Genomic DNA, 15,070 nt, shown 5'->3' with positions numbered 1-15,070 from the left:
GTCATCAGCAGTCCAAAGTCGGTGTCGACGGGCCCAGGCGAGGCGTAAAGCTTCGTGTCGTGCAGTCATCAAGGGTACACGGGTCTTCTGCTCCGAAAGCCCATATCGATGATTTGTTGAATGGTTCGCGCGCTGACACTTGTTGATGTCCCAGCACTGAAATCTGCAGCAATTTGCGGAAGGGTTGCACTTGTGTCACCTTGAAGGATTCTCTTCAGTCGTCGTCGGTCCCTTTCTTGCAGGATGTTTCTTTGGCCGCAGTGATGTCGGAGATCTGATGTTTTACCGGATTCCTGATGTTTACGGTGCAGCCGTGAAATGGCCGTAAGGGAAAATCCCCACTTCATCGCTACCTTCGAGATGTTGTGTTCCGTCGCTCGTGCGCCGACTATAACACCACGTTCAGATTCGCTAAAATCTTGAAAACCTGCCATTGAAGCAGCAGTAACCAATCTAACAACTGCGCCAGACTCTTGTCTTATATAGGCGTTGCCGTCTGCCGCTTCAGTTTATATCGAACGAGATTGGGAGTAAACGTATGTCGGCATGTTCAGTTGACAGGCGGCTACGTTATTTTCACCTCTCATTTGCTCCTAGTTTTGTTTTTGTTGTGTGTGGCGCTACTTTTGAAAATTTTATGCGAGTTTTTGCGGTGCGACTCATTGGGTAGAATTATTTCGCTGTTTCCGTAGCGTGCAAAAATGTAACGGGGCATGGAGAACGCTTCGCTGAACATTTTGAGGTAGAGAACCTGGGGGTCGGAGAAGCCAACATAAGAAGATAATGAAGTAAACTTGTCTACCGCTTTGTCTAGTACTGTTTTCTAGCTTATTCACAACTAACATGCGTACAAGTTTACACGCACCGTGTTGTTTATTTACATTTATATTCTTTATTTGCTGCAAGAGAATAAGGCGGGCGAGCCTGATTACTAGGAAGTCACGATGCAAGTTTTGTTTACTTGAGGTTGATGCAAAGAACTCTGAGTTGTTGGAGGAAGCACCCTTGGCTGTTCGTGAGAAGCCGCGCCGAGTTGCCGCCTGGTTTGAGGCACCTCGTCACGGCCTGCAAGGCCCCTCCCACCTGAAGTGTGAGTCCTCCCTCAGGCATGGGTGTATGTGTCGTTCTTAGCATAAGTTAGTTTACGTAGTGTGCAAGTCTAGGGACCGATGACCTCAGCAGTTTGGTCCCTTAGAGAGTCACACACATTTGAACATTTGCTCGTGAGAAAATATGGATACAACATAACGGTGCACCGCCTCACTTCAGTGTGGATGTCCGCAACCATCTCAATGCTGTATTTCCTGGTCGCAGGATAGAAGCGGAGATCCTTCCGTGGCCTGCGAGGTCACCTGGCGTGAATCCCCCTGATTATTTTCTATGGGGATATCTAAAGTCACTGTGTATGAGACCCCAGTGGATGCTGTGCTGAGACTGGTTTGATGAAGCTCTCCATGCTTTACAGTAAAGCTGCATGCCCTCGGGAAAAATTACGGTTGTAGTTTCATCTTGCTTTCAGCCGTTCCCAGTACCAGCACAACAAGGCTGTTTTGGTTAGTGTTACAAGGCCTGATCAGTCAATCATCCAGACTGTTGCCCCTGCAATTACTGAAAAAGCCGGCCGGGGTGGCCGAGCGGTTCTAGGCGCTTAAGTCTGGAACCGCGCGACCGCTACGGTCGCAGGTTCGAATCCTGCCTCGGGCATGGATGTGTGTGATGTCCTTAGGTTAGTTAGGTTTAAGTAGTTCTAAGTTCTAGGGGACTGATGACCTCAGATGTTAAGTCCCATGGTGTTCAGAGCCATTTGGGCCAACTACTGAAAAGGCTGCTGCCCCTCTTCAGGAACCACACGTTTGTCTGGCCTCTCAACAGATAACCCTCCGTTGGGGTTGCAACTACGGTACGGCTATCTGTATCGCTGAGGCACGCAAGCCTCCCCACCAACAGCAAGCAGCAAGGCCCATGTTTCACGGGGGCGGGGGGGTAGGGGGGGGGGAGATACGAAGGTGGAATTAGTTGCCAGAATTGTAGCTGTCGGTGATTTGATCAGAAACACACCAGGAATATTTGTCAGGGTGCGTCAGAATCTTTTTCGGCGATGTCATGCTTGCATTGAGGTTGATGGCCGTCATTTTGTAAGATAAAGTTCAAGTGGTACGTTCATTGTGTCAATGATGGTTCAAAATGGTTCAAATGGCTCTGAGCACTATGGGACTTAACATCTATGGTCATCAGTCCCCTAGAACTTAGAACTACTTGAACCTAACTAACATAAGGACATCATACAACACCTAGTCATCACGAGGCAGAGAAAATCCCTAACCCCGCCGGGAATCGAACCCGGGAACCCGGGCGTGGGAAGCGAGAACGCTACCGCACGACCACGAGCTGCGAACTGTCAATGATGGTATTTGCAGTTAACTGTAACTAATGTAAATAAAAAAGTACACAGTAATGTGATTTTATTCGTATTATTTACTTAAGCTGGCTTTCCGACCTCAGTTTCCCAACCTGGGATACATATATTCCCACAAAAAAATCCGAGGATAAGCTGAGATGGACACGGAAAACGCGGATTCCTGACCAAACACTGAAACTGGTCCAGAGGCCAGTAAGAAAATAAATTCATAAACATCTGAATTGGAAGCGAACAAATAAGTCGCCCACCGTACAGAGAAACTCGGAAGTAAATATGCTCGAGCCTTGGCAGAATAGCGTGCGTCCGCTTTCGGCGGTATGTGTGGTCGGCACGCACGCTCGCGTGACCAGAATATCGACCGCCTCGTCGTTTCTTCCCTATCGTCCAGTTCTTGTTACTCTTTTCAGGCAAAACCTTCAATCTTCGTTTTCAGCAATACAGTAATTACATCACGAATAACGCATTTGTCCCTCCTAGGAGGAAGACGTCAATTAGCGGGGTTGAAGCACTGTGTTCTCATTACCTGTAATTGGTGGTGTAACGACCCCGCAGGCGAACAGGGGAGGGGAGTGTGGGGGGTTGTACTAAGAGGGTCTCATATTTTGGTGGGTCCCAAACTGACTTTAGTGATTTATTTAATAATTTATTCTTATATTCAATCTGGTCATGGAATCTCGCTAAGAACAAGCGAACAGAATTGTGCCAGAAAGCATTTCGTGACCTTGCTGGTTTTTAACAAGAATGCTACAAGTGGGGCCAGTACTGCACACAGCGCACAGATTCCACTAGTGCTATTTTTCTATACAAGCAGTGGCCGGTAGCCAGTTAGCGCTCTAGAATGCACTGCCTTCTTCATTGTTTAGTTCCTTCAATTGGTGTTGACAACAATACGCTCCCCTACTATAGTTAGAGTCACGGACGACAGCGGGCGAGTTTAGGCTCGTTCAGCGCACCTACGTCACGCATTCTCCGACAGCCGATGAGCGTTCAGTAGTGTTCCTACTTCCTAAGGCTCTGCTGTAGGCGTCGTAGACAATGTGAACATTAAACCTGATGGTAGCGAGTTATTTAGTGGCTTTTTATTCCATTTGTTGCAAGTCCATCGCTGATGGTGGTTTTAGGCCGAAAATTCTACACAATAAAGCGAGACACGTAACTGCCCCATCAGTGGAACAAGCCCCTAGGACTCCGTCATAAGCCAAAAATGAGTTTAATATTCTGGTCCTGCGATGCAGGACTTATCAGATATTAAGCTGATAAGAACAGATACTACACTTTGATCTTAGCCAAAAGCACGTGTTTGTGCGTAGCGCAGTTATCGCTTGGAACTGGCAGCAATGCGATTACCGTACGTGCCTCTCGACCTGCGCAAACCGCTATTTGGATTTTTAACAATCGCTTGCGTTTTTGTATGTCTATGGCGCACGCAGTGTTACGGCGCAAGTAAACTGCTAAAAGTGGCACGGCCATTACAATTGCGTAAAGGGTGGCTGTAATCAAACTTTCGCTACGTGAGACAGACCCCACGGAAATCAAGTGATCATAGGACGTAGCCATACAGTGAAGAAATTTTTGGACGAGCTTTCTGCAGTCATAAAGTTGTGGATACACTACAGTCTTTTCAAGTCACAGTTTTCAGTGCTTCTATTCATATTATTCATATTTTAAAATTTTAAATCAACAGTATTAAACAAACGTTTTGCTGTCCTACAAAATGTTACCGACCTTTTTTTTTTTTTTTTTTTTTTTTTTACTGTACCCTGTTCATTTCTTAAGGCAGAAAATGAAGATATTCGGAAAGGAGCAGAAAAGCCTGTTAGAAAGTACGAAACAGATTTTAACATAAATTTTTCACATGAACTTATTAGCCCAAAAACACGTACGTCGAAAGAATTTGAAAAGAAAGGAAACATGCCAACTAAAGATCTTGCATTTTTTGTTTGTTGAAAATAAATTTCTTGCAAGTAGTCTCCCTGATGTAGGCATAGCTGTTCTGTTGTGCGCTATGCCAGTTACTCCTGCTACAACAGAAAGATCGTTTTATAAATCGAAACTAATCAAAACTTTTATTAGAAACGCAATGTCTGTGTGCAGATTCTAATTTCACTTGGATGACGTCGAAAAGTTCTTGGGTGCTTCGCGTAGGAGAACTAGAAAAATGTTCGTGTTTTAACGTTTAGCCTCACTTCACAAATTTGAAGGCGTTGTTAGTTCCAAGAGGACTAAATCAATATGTGAGTTGCTTTCACTTGTAAGTTGATTTATAGTGTGTAAATGTCCAATGTTTTCATATTTGTTCCTTGAGATTTATTAGAAAGCAGTACTCCCCAAAATCTATTTGCAAGGAACTTTGCTCACTGCCTGTTACCCTACCACACGGGTATCCACGATATTTAGAAGGACCCACAGAACTGAAAAGGTTGTGCTTGGAGTGTGATGAACCTGCCATAGCGTAAAGTCCTAGCTAACATAAGCTCATAAATAGATACAAAAATAGCTTTTCGCACCCAGATAGAAAGTGTGAAACTAGTATTTCCTGGCGTGTACAATGTTCAAAGAACTCATGGGAAAGCAGTCAGGTAACACGTTTGACAACTGCGATATTTTGAACGTTGAACACCCCGTCATTTTCGAGGCACAAATGCAACGAGGGAGTTCTGTGGCAGGGGGCATGCACTCTCAGCTACTGAGACAGCGTTATTAACGAAGCAGACGAGATTAAATTAGCTGGTGACCTTATAATTAGAGATGGATGGTTTTGCTTAAATTCCGCTTAGAATCCTGCCCTCTCTCTAGTCAGACAACAGAGGGGTGGAGAGAAGCTACTGGTTGGTAATTAATGTTCACTATCGATAACTTTAGACGTTGCTCACCACTGGTTGCTTGGCGGCGGTAGTTGTTTCGATGTGTGTGTATGTGTTTTCTGTATATGCTGTATTACAGTTCTAGGTCGGCGTAGACCCACCTAACGTGAGTTTGAACTTCCCTCCAAGCGCCCATCTGTTTCATTCTTGCCTTGAAAATGACAGTCTTCACTTGTCGAAATATTCAAATAGTCCTAGCTCCACTTCCGTATGTTGTTTAAAGTGGGCGGGTCTCAATAAAGATTGTATTTCTTTCACCAAATGTATACCTTTTTAGTTCACCAAATGTGTACCTTTTAGTGCACGCACGGAGGGGGGGGGGGGGGGGATGTTACAAAATTCGCTAAGGGGACTCGTCAGATCAGTGTACCAAATGTGCACCTGAGCTTGTGGCGTGTGCTCCACAGTGGTTCGTTACAGCCTCATGTAGCTAAGGTGGCTACAGTCGCTTCAGAGCAGAATGCTACTACCTACGGACGACGCGGTCAACTTTTGTCAAACACACGCATTAGAGACTTCAGTTTATCAGCTCACTAAAAGTCAGTTAGAAAATCCACAAGTGGTATCTTCCACTTCGCTCCACATCATTAGGAACCTATTACCTACATGCTGCTATCTAAATGGCTAAAACATTTTCGGATGCTATTCACATGTAATCACAGCCCATTAAAAGCTTATCGAGAATTTTGTTATTCCCAGGTAGAAATCTAATGGACACGCTTAAGTTGTTCATCAATAGCACAAATACATTTACTGGACGACGACTAAGCCATACGAGTGCAAAAGAAATAGTGGTCTGATGCTGTTTTATTCGATCGTAATAGTAGAGGTCAAGTGTCAACTGAAGACAAGCGGTACACCAGTTGCCTGCAAATGGAAGATCGGTGTTTGATGTCTCACAATCTCTGATTAGGAATGGATCGAGAAGAAGGAATATGTCAAAGCAGGCGTCCCTGGATTTGCCTTAGCAGATTTAAGGAAATCACAGAGAACTGTTTTCTGTAAAGAATGAAACCTTTGAAAGACGTTCAAGAACAATGGATATTGCGCTGTTTGTCGCACCTGTGGTTCAGGGGTAACGTCTATCCTTAGCAATCAAAACGCACTCGTCCCGGGTTCGAACCCCGCCACCGCTTAAATTTTGAATGAAAAATCATCAGTAGTGGAGACTGAAGACTTCCGGCCTAAGAAGTCACCCTTCATTCAGCCAACGGCCTAGTAGAAGAGGGCGGAACAGCGGACACAGGTTCAGGACTCTCTCATCAACACACATAATGTATATCCACAGGACATGTGGCCTGTAATTGAGTGTTATCATGATCTCTTCTGTGGCAAGATTCCCTACTAGTCCCACATTCGGATCTCCTTGAGGGGATTGCCAGGGGATACGTGATCGTGAGAAAAAGATTGAATAACCAACGAAAGGATAACGCTCTGCTGGTCGGGTCGTGGAATGTCAGAAACGCTGAACGTGATATGCACAGTAGAAACTCTGGAAAGGGAAATGCTAAGGCTCTATCTAGATACAGAGGTGGGGGGGGGGTCAGTGTAGTGAAATGGAAAGAAGACAAGGATTTCTGGTCAGAAGAGTAGAGGGTAATATCAACAGCGGCAGAAAATGGTATAACAGAAGTCGGATTCGTTATGAATAGGAAGGCAGGACAGAGAGAGAGAGTTACTAAACAGTGCAGTGACAGAGTGGTTTTCATCACGATCAGCAGCAAACGAACACCGACAACGATAGTTCAGGTATAAATGCAGCGTCGCAAGCCGAAGATAAAGAGACAGAGAAAGTACATGAGGATACTGAACGGGTAATTCAGTACGTTAATGGAGATGAAACTATAATATTCATGGGGGACTGGAATGCGTTTGTAGGGAAAGAAGTAGAAGAAAGGGTTACGGGAGAATATGAGTTTGGTATTAGGAATGAGAGTTGAGTTCTGCAGTAAATTTCAGCTAGCAGTAGCGATTACTCTGTTCAAGAATCACAAGAGGGGGAGGCATTCTTGGAAAAGGCCGGTGAAGGTAAAGGGAGATTTCAGTTAGATTACATTATGGTCAAGCAGAGATTCCGAAATAATATATTGGATTGTATGGCGTACCCAGTAGCAGATATAGACTCAGATCACAATTTAGTAATGATGAAGAGTAGGCTGAAGTTTAAGAGATTAGTCAGGAGTCAGGAAGAATCAGTCGGTTGTCCGCCCCCGGTAGCTGAGTGGTCAGCGTGACAGTCATTCCTAGATTCCCGGCTGGGTCGGAGATTTTCTCCGCCCAGGGACTGGGTGTTGTGTTGTCCTAATCATCATCATTTCCTCCCCATCGACGCGCAGGTCGCCGAAGTGGCGTCACCTCGAAAGACCTGCACCAGGCGAACAGTCTACCCGACGGGGGGCCCTAGGCACACAGTCGGTTAAGAAGTGGGATGCGGAAGTACTAAGAAATGAAGAGCCACGCTATAAGTTCTCTGTGACTTTAGACACTGCAATGAGGAATAGCTCAGTAGGCAGTTCGGTTGAAGAGGAATGGGCGTCTCGGTAAAGGGCAATCACAGAAGATGGAAAGAAAGCCGTCAGTGCAAAGAAGGTAACTGCGAAGAAAACGTGGGTAACAGAAGAAATACTTCAATTGATGCATGAACGAAAGACGTACAAAAATATTCAAGGAAATTCAGGAACATAGAAGTAAAAGGAATGAAATACAGTAAAGAGGAAATGCAGGGAAGTTAAGGCGAAATGCTTGCATGAAAAATGTGAAGAAATGGAAAATGAAATGATTGTCAGAAGGACTGACTCAGCACATAGGAAAGACAAAACAACCTTTGGTGAAGTTGAAAGAAAGTATGGCACAAATAAGAGTACAATGAGAATACAACTGTTAAATGCAGAGGAGAGAGCAGACAAGTGGAAAGAATACACTGAAGGTATCTATGAGGAGAAGGACTTGTCTGATGAAGTGATAGAAGAAGAAAGACGAGTCGATACAGAAGAGATAGGGATCCAGTTTTAGAATCAGAATTTAAAAGAGCTCTGGAAGACTTAAAATCAAATAAGGCAGAAGGGATAGAGACCATTCCATCACAATTTCTAAAATCATCGGGGAAAGTGGCAACAAAACGACTATTCACGTTGGTGTGTAGAATATATGAGTCTGGGGACCAGACATACCATCTGACTTTCGAAAAGCATCATCCACACAATTCCGAAGACGACAATAGCTGACAAGTGCGAGAATTACCGCACAATCAGCTTAACAGCTCATGCGTCCATGTTGCTTACAAGAATAATATACAGAAGAATGGAAAAGAAAATTGAGGATGCGCTAGATGACGATCAGTTTGGCTTTAGAAAAGTAAAGGCACCAGAGAGGCAGTTCTGATGTTACGGTTGATAATGGAAACGAGACCAAAGAAAAATCACGAACCGTTCATAGGATTTGAAAAAGCGTTCGACAATGTAAAATGGTGCAAGATGTTCGAAATCCTGAGAAAAATACGGGTAAACTATAGGAAAAAACGGGTAATATACAATATGTACAAGAATGAGGAGGGAATAAAAAGAGTGGAAGGCCAAGAACGAAGTGCTTGGATTAAAAAGTGTGTAATACAGGGATGTAGTCTTTCACCCTACTGTTCAATCTACACATCGAAGAAGCAATGACGGAAATAAAAGAAAGGCCAAGAGTGGAATTAAAATTCAAGGTGAGAGCATATCAGCAATGTTCGCTGATGACATTGCTATTCTCAGTGCAAGTGAAGAAGAATTACAGAAATTGCTGAATGGTATGACAGTATATCGAAGAAGGGCGAAAGTACTGAGAAGCAGCAGAAATGATAAGAGTGAGAAACTTAACATCAGGATTGGTGTTCACGAAGTAGATGAAGTTAAGGAATTCTGCTACCTAGGCAGCCAAATAACTCTTGACGCACGGAGCAAGGAGGACATCAAAAGCAGATTAGCACTGGCAAAAAAGACAACCCTGGCTAAGAGAAGTCTTCTAATATCAAACATTCAAACATAGGTCTTAATTTCAGGAAGAAATTCCAGAGAATGTACGTTTGGAGCACAGCACTGTATGGTAGTGCGACATGGACTGCGGTAAAACTGGAAAAGAAGAGACTCAAAGCATTTGAGACGTGGCTACAGATAAATGTTGAAAATTAGGTGAACTGATACGGTAAGAAATGTGGAGATTCTCGGAGGAATCGGTGACGAAAGGAACATATGGAAAGCACTGAAAAGAAGGGACGAAATGATGGGACATCTGTTAAGACATCAGGGAATAACTTCCGTGGCAATATAGGGAGCTGAAGGGAGCAAAAATTGTAGAGGAAGACAGAGATTGGAATACATCCAGCGAATAACTGAGGACGTAGTTTGCATGTGCTCCTCAGATATGAAGATGTTGGCACAGGAGAGGACTTGGTGGCGAGCCGAAAAAAAAAGAACAACAACAACAACAACTCTTGAGGCAAAGGGCAGCATGATGTGTACCATGACATCGACAAACGCCGCAGTTGTACGATGCATCAATTCTCCAGACGCTATACTACATACCGCCTCTGTTTGTGGCGAGCAACAATACCTGTTTTTATAGACATACGGAATTCCTAAAAATGTTCTTAATCGTGAATGAAATTTTCACTCTGTAGCGAAATGTGTGCTTCAAAGTGAAAATTTAATTCTAGAAACATCCCCCAGGCTGTTGGTAAGCCATGTCTCTCAATATCCATTCTGCCAGGAGTGTATGTTCACAGGATAGCTTCTGTGAAGTTTGGAAGGTAGGAGATGGGGTACTGGTGGAATTACAGCTCTGAGGATGAGCCTCAGCGGTGCTTGGGTAGCTCAGTCTGTAGAGCACTTGCTCGCAAAACTGTTTTAATCTGCCAGAAAGATCTTAACCGAGCTACATGTTCGTTTAGAAGTAGGAATCTGTGCTAATCACAGTCATTGTTAGAACCGTCTACCAAGTATACTCGTGGTGGCATGATCTTCACAAGACACCACAAGCAAGTATCCGTGGTAAAACGAGATCAGGATGTTACCCACCGCCAACGAGAACATCGCTACAGAAGGAGCACAAGCTGGAATTAGGGAAGGGTGGGAAAACAAAATTGTCCATGTCCTTTCCAAAGGCATCCTTCCAGCATTTGATTTAAGCGAGCAAGGGAAATCACGGAAAAACTAAACCTAGACGGCCGGGCGGATATTTGAACAGCTGTTCTCCAAATTGTGGCTGTCTTATCATTGCATCACGTCGCTCAGTAAGTACAATTATCACGATAAAAAGAACTGTACACAGGACAAGCCAAATTGCAATCATTGTTAGAAGGCCGGTAGATAGTATCACATATATTAGGTTGACATAAAGTCCATAGCGTTTTTCCGTAACTATACAAATAACAGAGACTTCAGTCATCAATAATATATTCTCTTTCACTATTTACAACAGTCTGCCAACACTGGGATATGTTTAGAATGCTTTTTCATCCGAAAACAAAGTTCCTTGAACGTTGTTCGACAGAGAACGGAAACGCGAAAATCTAAAGGCGAATCAGCTGAATAAGTTGGGTCCAGTTTAACTTCTCAGCCCAACTCCTGTATGGTTTTTTTTTTTCCCCCTGCCAGTCTAACAGAATGCGGGCGGGCGTTATCAAGGAGTAGCATCACTTCGCACATTCTTCCTGGTCGTCGCTTTTGGACTGCGTCTGCAAGACATCTCAGTGGTCGACAGTAAATGTCAACAGTGGTTGTTACAACTCGGAGAAACAGTTCGTAACACACCACACCGTCGTCCTTGCACTAGATGCATAACTTTAGCATAACATTATCGTCTGGATGCGCACAGGTCTTCGTACCGGAAGCTGGTCTTTTTTCTTGGCTCAACCATTCCTTTCTTTTCCTTATGTTAGCGAACAGACTCGATTTCTCAACGCAAGTGACGATACAGGACACGAATGGTCAATATTGTTCACGAGCCAATTGATGACGAGCAAGCACAGATGCACATATGGCCATGTGCTGATTTTTGTGGTTTCGGTTTAAGGCATGAGGTAACCAACCACTCGACTTTTCGAAGGTTCCCCATTGCATACAAATGCCTCAGTATCGTAGAATGACCACAGTTCATCACATTTGCCAGTTCTAGAGCACAATGATGCTGATCATTGCGGATTAATGCGTTCAACCCCAAAGGTCCTCCTGAACGTCGAGAGTCACTAATGGCAAAAAGATCCTCCTTAAAAGGAGAAAACCATTTTCTTGTCGTGCTCTGTCGAATGGCATTGTCCCCATACACAGTGCAAATGTTTTTGGCACACTCTGCTGCTGTCACCCCTGTATCGAAGTAAAACAGAGGAATATGTCTTAAAAAATTACGACTTCTCCACTTGGCACTCCATTTTCTGCGCCCACAGCTCCTCTCGCTATCTCAATACGACAATATGTAAACTCAGATAGCGACAATGAACTACAAATAAAAAATGACAGTAGGCAAATAAATCCATAGCAACCGGAATACCAACATGCAAAACAAAAACGTTACACACTTATGCAGCATCCTAATACAAAACGATTACATTTTCAATTTTTAAGGACCGACAGTTATTGCGCTACATGGGCACAAATCTTAGTATGGCTTCAGAAGCCCACGGCTAAGAATACAAGAGTCCAGACGTCACTGCATGGAGCTGCACAGGTCATGAATGTAGTGCTGTGGCATTCCGTTTCATGCCGCTTTCACCTGAGCTCGCATTTCCCGTGGATTGGCGGATGATGTGTAACCTGATGACACGCTCCATAACACCCCGCACGTTCTCGAACAGGGAGAGATCGGGTAAAACGGCTGGCCATGGCGCAGTATCCACAGCTGCAAGACACGGTCGGGAGCTGGCACTGGTATGAGGACGAACGTTGTCCTGTTGAAACAGAGCACGGGCGCGGGCATTGATGAATGGCACAGACACCGGTTGCAGCCCCCCCGCGTCCCGTGCGGCTGTCTCGGAGACCGTTACGAAAACTAACGGTGGAAGGACACTCTATATATTGCTCATACATCATCACACCAGGTTGGTGGGACGTATGATGGGAGACCACAAGCCGCTCTTCGTGGCGTTCTCCACTACGCCTCCAGACACGGACCTGGTGGTCGTCGCTACTGGGGCAGAAGCGGGACTCGTCACTGAAGATGACCCGCTGCCAGTCTACAGAGCCCCACGTCCGCCGTAGCCGATTACAGGCGAGTTGGGCTCGATGCCTCGGGCATGAATGTGAGTGATGTCCTTAGGTTAGTTAGGTTAAAGTAGTTCTAAGTTCTAGGGGACTGATGACCTCAGATGTTACGTCCCATAGTGCTCAGAGCCATTTGAACCATATGAACTCCCAACGTCCAAGACGAGGTCCACCTTTGCAATCACGACACCATGCAGCGCGGTAAAGATGGGCCCAACAAAATGCCGAATGGACCGCTCAGGATTAGCATCACGTTCTCTTCACCAATGAGAATCGCATATGCCTTCAACCAGACAATCGTCGGAGACGTGTTAGGGGCAACGTGTTTGGAGGCAACACGGTCAGGTTGAACGCCTTAGACACACTGTCGAGCGAGTGCAGGAAGGTGGCATTCCACTTCCTTCAGGATAACGGCATCGCTCGACTAGAGTGGTCAGCATGTTCTCCAGACATGAGCCCTATCGAACATGCCTGGGATAGATTGAAAAGGGCTGTTCATCGACGACGTGACCTACTAACCACTATGAGGGATCTACGTCGAATCGTCGTTGAGGAGTGGGACAATCTGGACCAAAAGTGCCTTGTTGAACTTGTGGATAGGTATGTCACGACGGATACAGGCATTCATCAATACAAAAGGACGTGCTACCGGGTATTAGACGGACCGGTGCGTACAGCAATCTGGATCACCACCTCTGAGGGTCTCGCTGAATAGTAGTACAACATGCAATGTGTGTTTTTTATGAGCAATAAAAATAGCGGAAATGATGTTTGTGTTGATCTCTATTCCAATTTTCTCTATAGGTTCCGGAACTCTCGGAGCCGAAGTGATGTAAAACTTTGTTTGATGTGTATAACAATAATAATAATAATCGGTCTTCAAATTCAAAACGTAATCTGATTGATGTTGAAGACGATGTTCTGCTGCATACAAAATTATGTGACTGGTTTCATATCTATCAATCCGAATCATTATCGCTGTCGATGTCTTCAGAGCTAGAATCCACATCGGAATCTCCTATGGTCGGTCGTGGTGTGACTGGAATTGCAGGGGACAGTAACAGCTTCGACAAACCTTTCAAGTGTTTTTGTGGCAGTTTTCTAATACTGGAAATAAATGGATCGGAAGTTACCAGAAGCCACTTGAAAACGTCTTCCATTGTTTTTACTCGTGAACACTTTCTGGAAAAGTCTTCGCGATATATTTTAATATATTTGTGCCTCGGTTCTTGTGCTTCTTCGGATAGTTGGCCGATTGGTAGCAATGCGTTGGTCATTCGTTGTGAACTCTGAATCAATAGCTTATGCACTGTAGTGGGCATATAATACCATGGAACAAATTTTCTCGCAGTTGCTAGCGTACAACTGTGGAACTTATCAGTACTGATTTCATGTCCATTCGAAATGACTTGTAAGATGACGTGAAACCGTTCTATCAAATCTTTGACCAATGATGTTATGAGAACCGATGTTTTCTAATTTTGAAATAAACGTCGAGGTGTATTTCCATCGTTGGTACTTCCGTAGCCAGGTTTCGAACGATCGACAATTAGCCCCAGTTTTGAGCTGAGTCCCTTTTGAATTATGTTCTTGAGCGTTTCTGCCATTTATTTTTCTTCGGTACTGCAAGCTCGCCATTTTTAAACTCAAGTTTGTACGACAAATGCAAGCAGCATTTAAAAAACTTGGTCCAAGCATGTAATGGTGAGAGCCCAAACATCAGGCTCTGTTCGTCGACTTCTTTTTGTAAATCATCGATGTTATTGAAATCTTTAGCTAGTACTTCCACATAAATAGCATCGCTGCGAAGAGTTTGTGGATGCGAGTGCGTTGCATACTTTGCCATCGATCATTGTGAACGCCATATTGTACGGAACCATGATTTCTTTTCCATGCATTATATTTTCAAAGACAACAAGTGACTTTATCTGCTTTTCAATGTATTGTACCTCACTGACAGTAGTTTCTGTGCTTTCGTGCAAAAATTGTAGTTTCAGTGGTTTACAAAATCGAGGAGACGGAGGTCTGGGTTTCTTCCAAGTCACAACTCCTGTCTCTGATTGTGGGTCCACAGAAATAAGTTGAAAGGGCACCACTACTGTAAAAAATGCATTCTGATCTGATAAGCGCGCATCCTCAAATGTTTGTTTATATTTATTTTGTCCAGAAGTTCCGTCACAACCCCATTTTCAAATGAATTGCATGTGGCTAACATTCGCCTGATCCACACTACGTATAATACCCCCTTGGTACAATAAAATACGGTCGGTTGTATGACCCAATAAAGCTTGTAGCTGGACTTCAGCCATGTCTTCTGTGATGGTGATAGTGTTTGGTTGATAGCAACGTTTTTTTTACTTCCGCCAATTTCTTGTAGGAAGGATACAGCTTTCAGTTATTCTCCTCACTCGTCGTTTCCACGCTCTCGATGTCATTGTTGTCTCATAAACAACCTTTGCAGCATCCAACTGACCTGCTGAGCACAGGCTCATTTGAGCAACATAAGCTAACTCTGTGGCTTTAGAAGTTTCACGAACTGACTGGGTTCTTCTGCG

At 44.3% G+C, this 15,070-nt stretch overlaps 1 protein-coding gene and 1 pseudogene across 1 annotated transcript in view; both read right to left on the bottom strand.

Moving 5' to 3' along the window:
* LOC124803103 (long-chain fatty acid transport protein 1-like) overlaps positions 1-15,070 on the bottom strand; it is a 334,127-nt gene that overhangs the window by 215,287 nt on the left and 103,770 nt on the right. The gene's annotated exons all lie outside the window — the stretch shown is intronic.
* LOC124803768 lies at positions 3,544-3,720 on the bottom strand (annotated as a pseudogene).

The sequence above is a fragment of the Schistocerca piceifrons genome, chromosome 6, assembly GCF_021461385.2.
Source record: "Schistocerca piceifrons isolate TAMUIC-IGC-003096 chromosome 6, iqSchPice1.1, whole genome shotgun sequence".
In the NCBI taxonomy this organism is placed as follows: domain Eukaryota; kingdom Metazoa; phylum Arthropoda; class Insecta; order Orthoptera; family Acrididae; genus Schistocerca; species Schistocerca piceifrons.
Note: the sequence above shows the minus strand (reverse complement) of the source record. Positions and strands in the feature narration are given on the sequence as shown.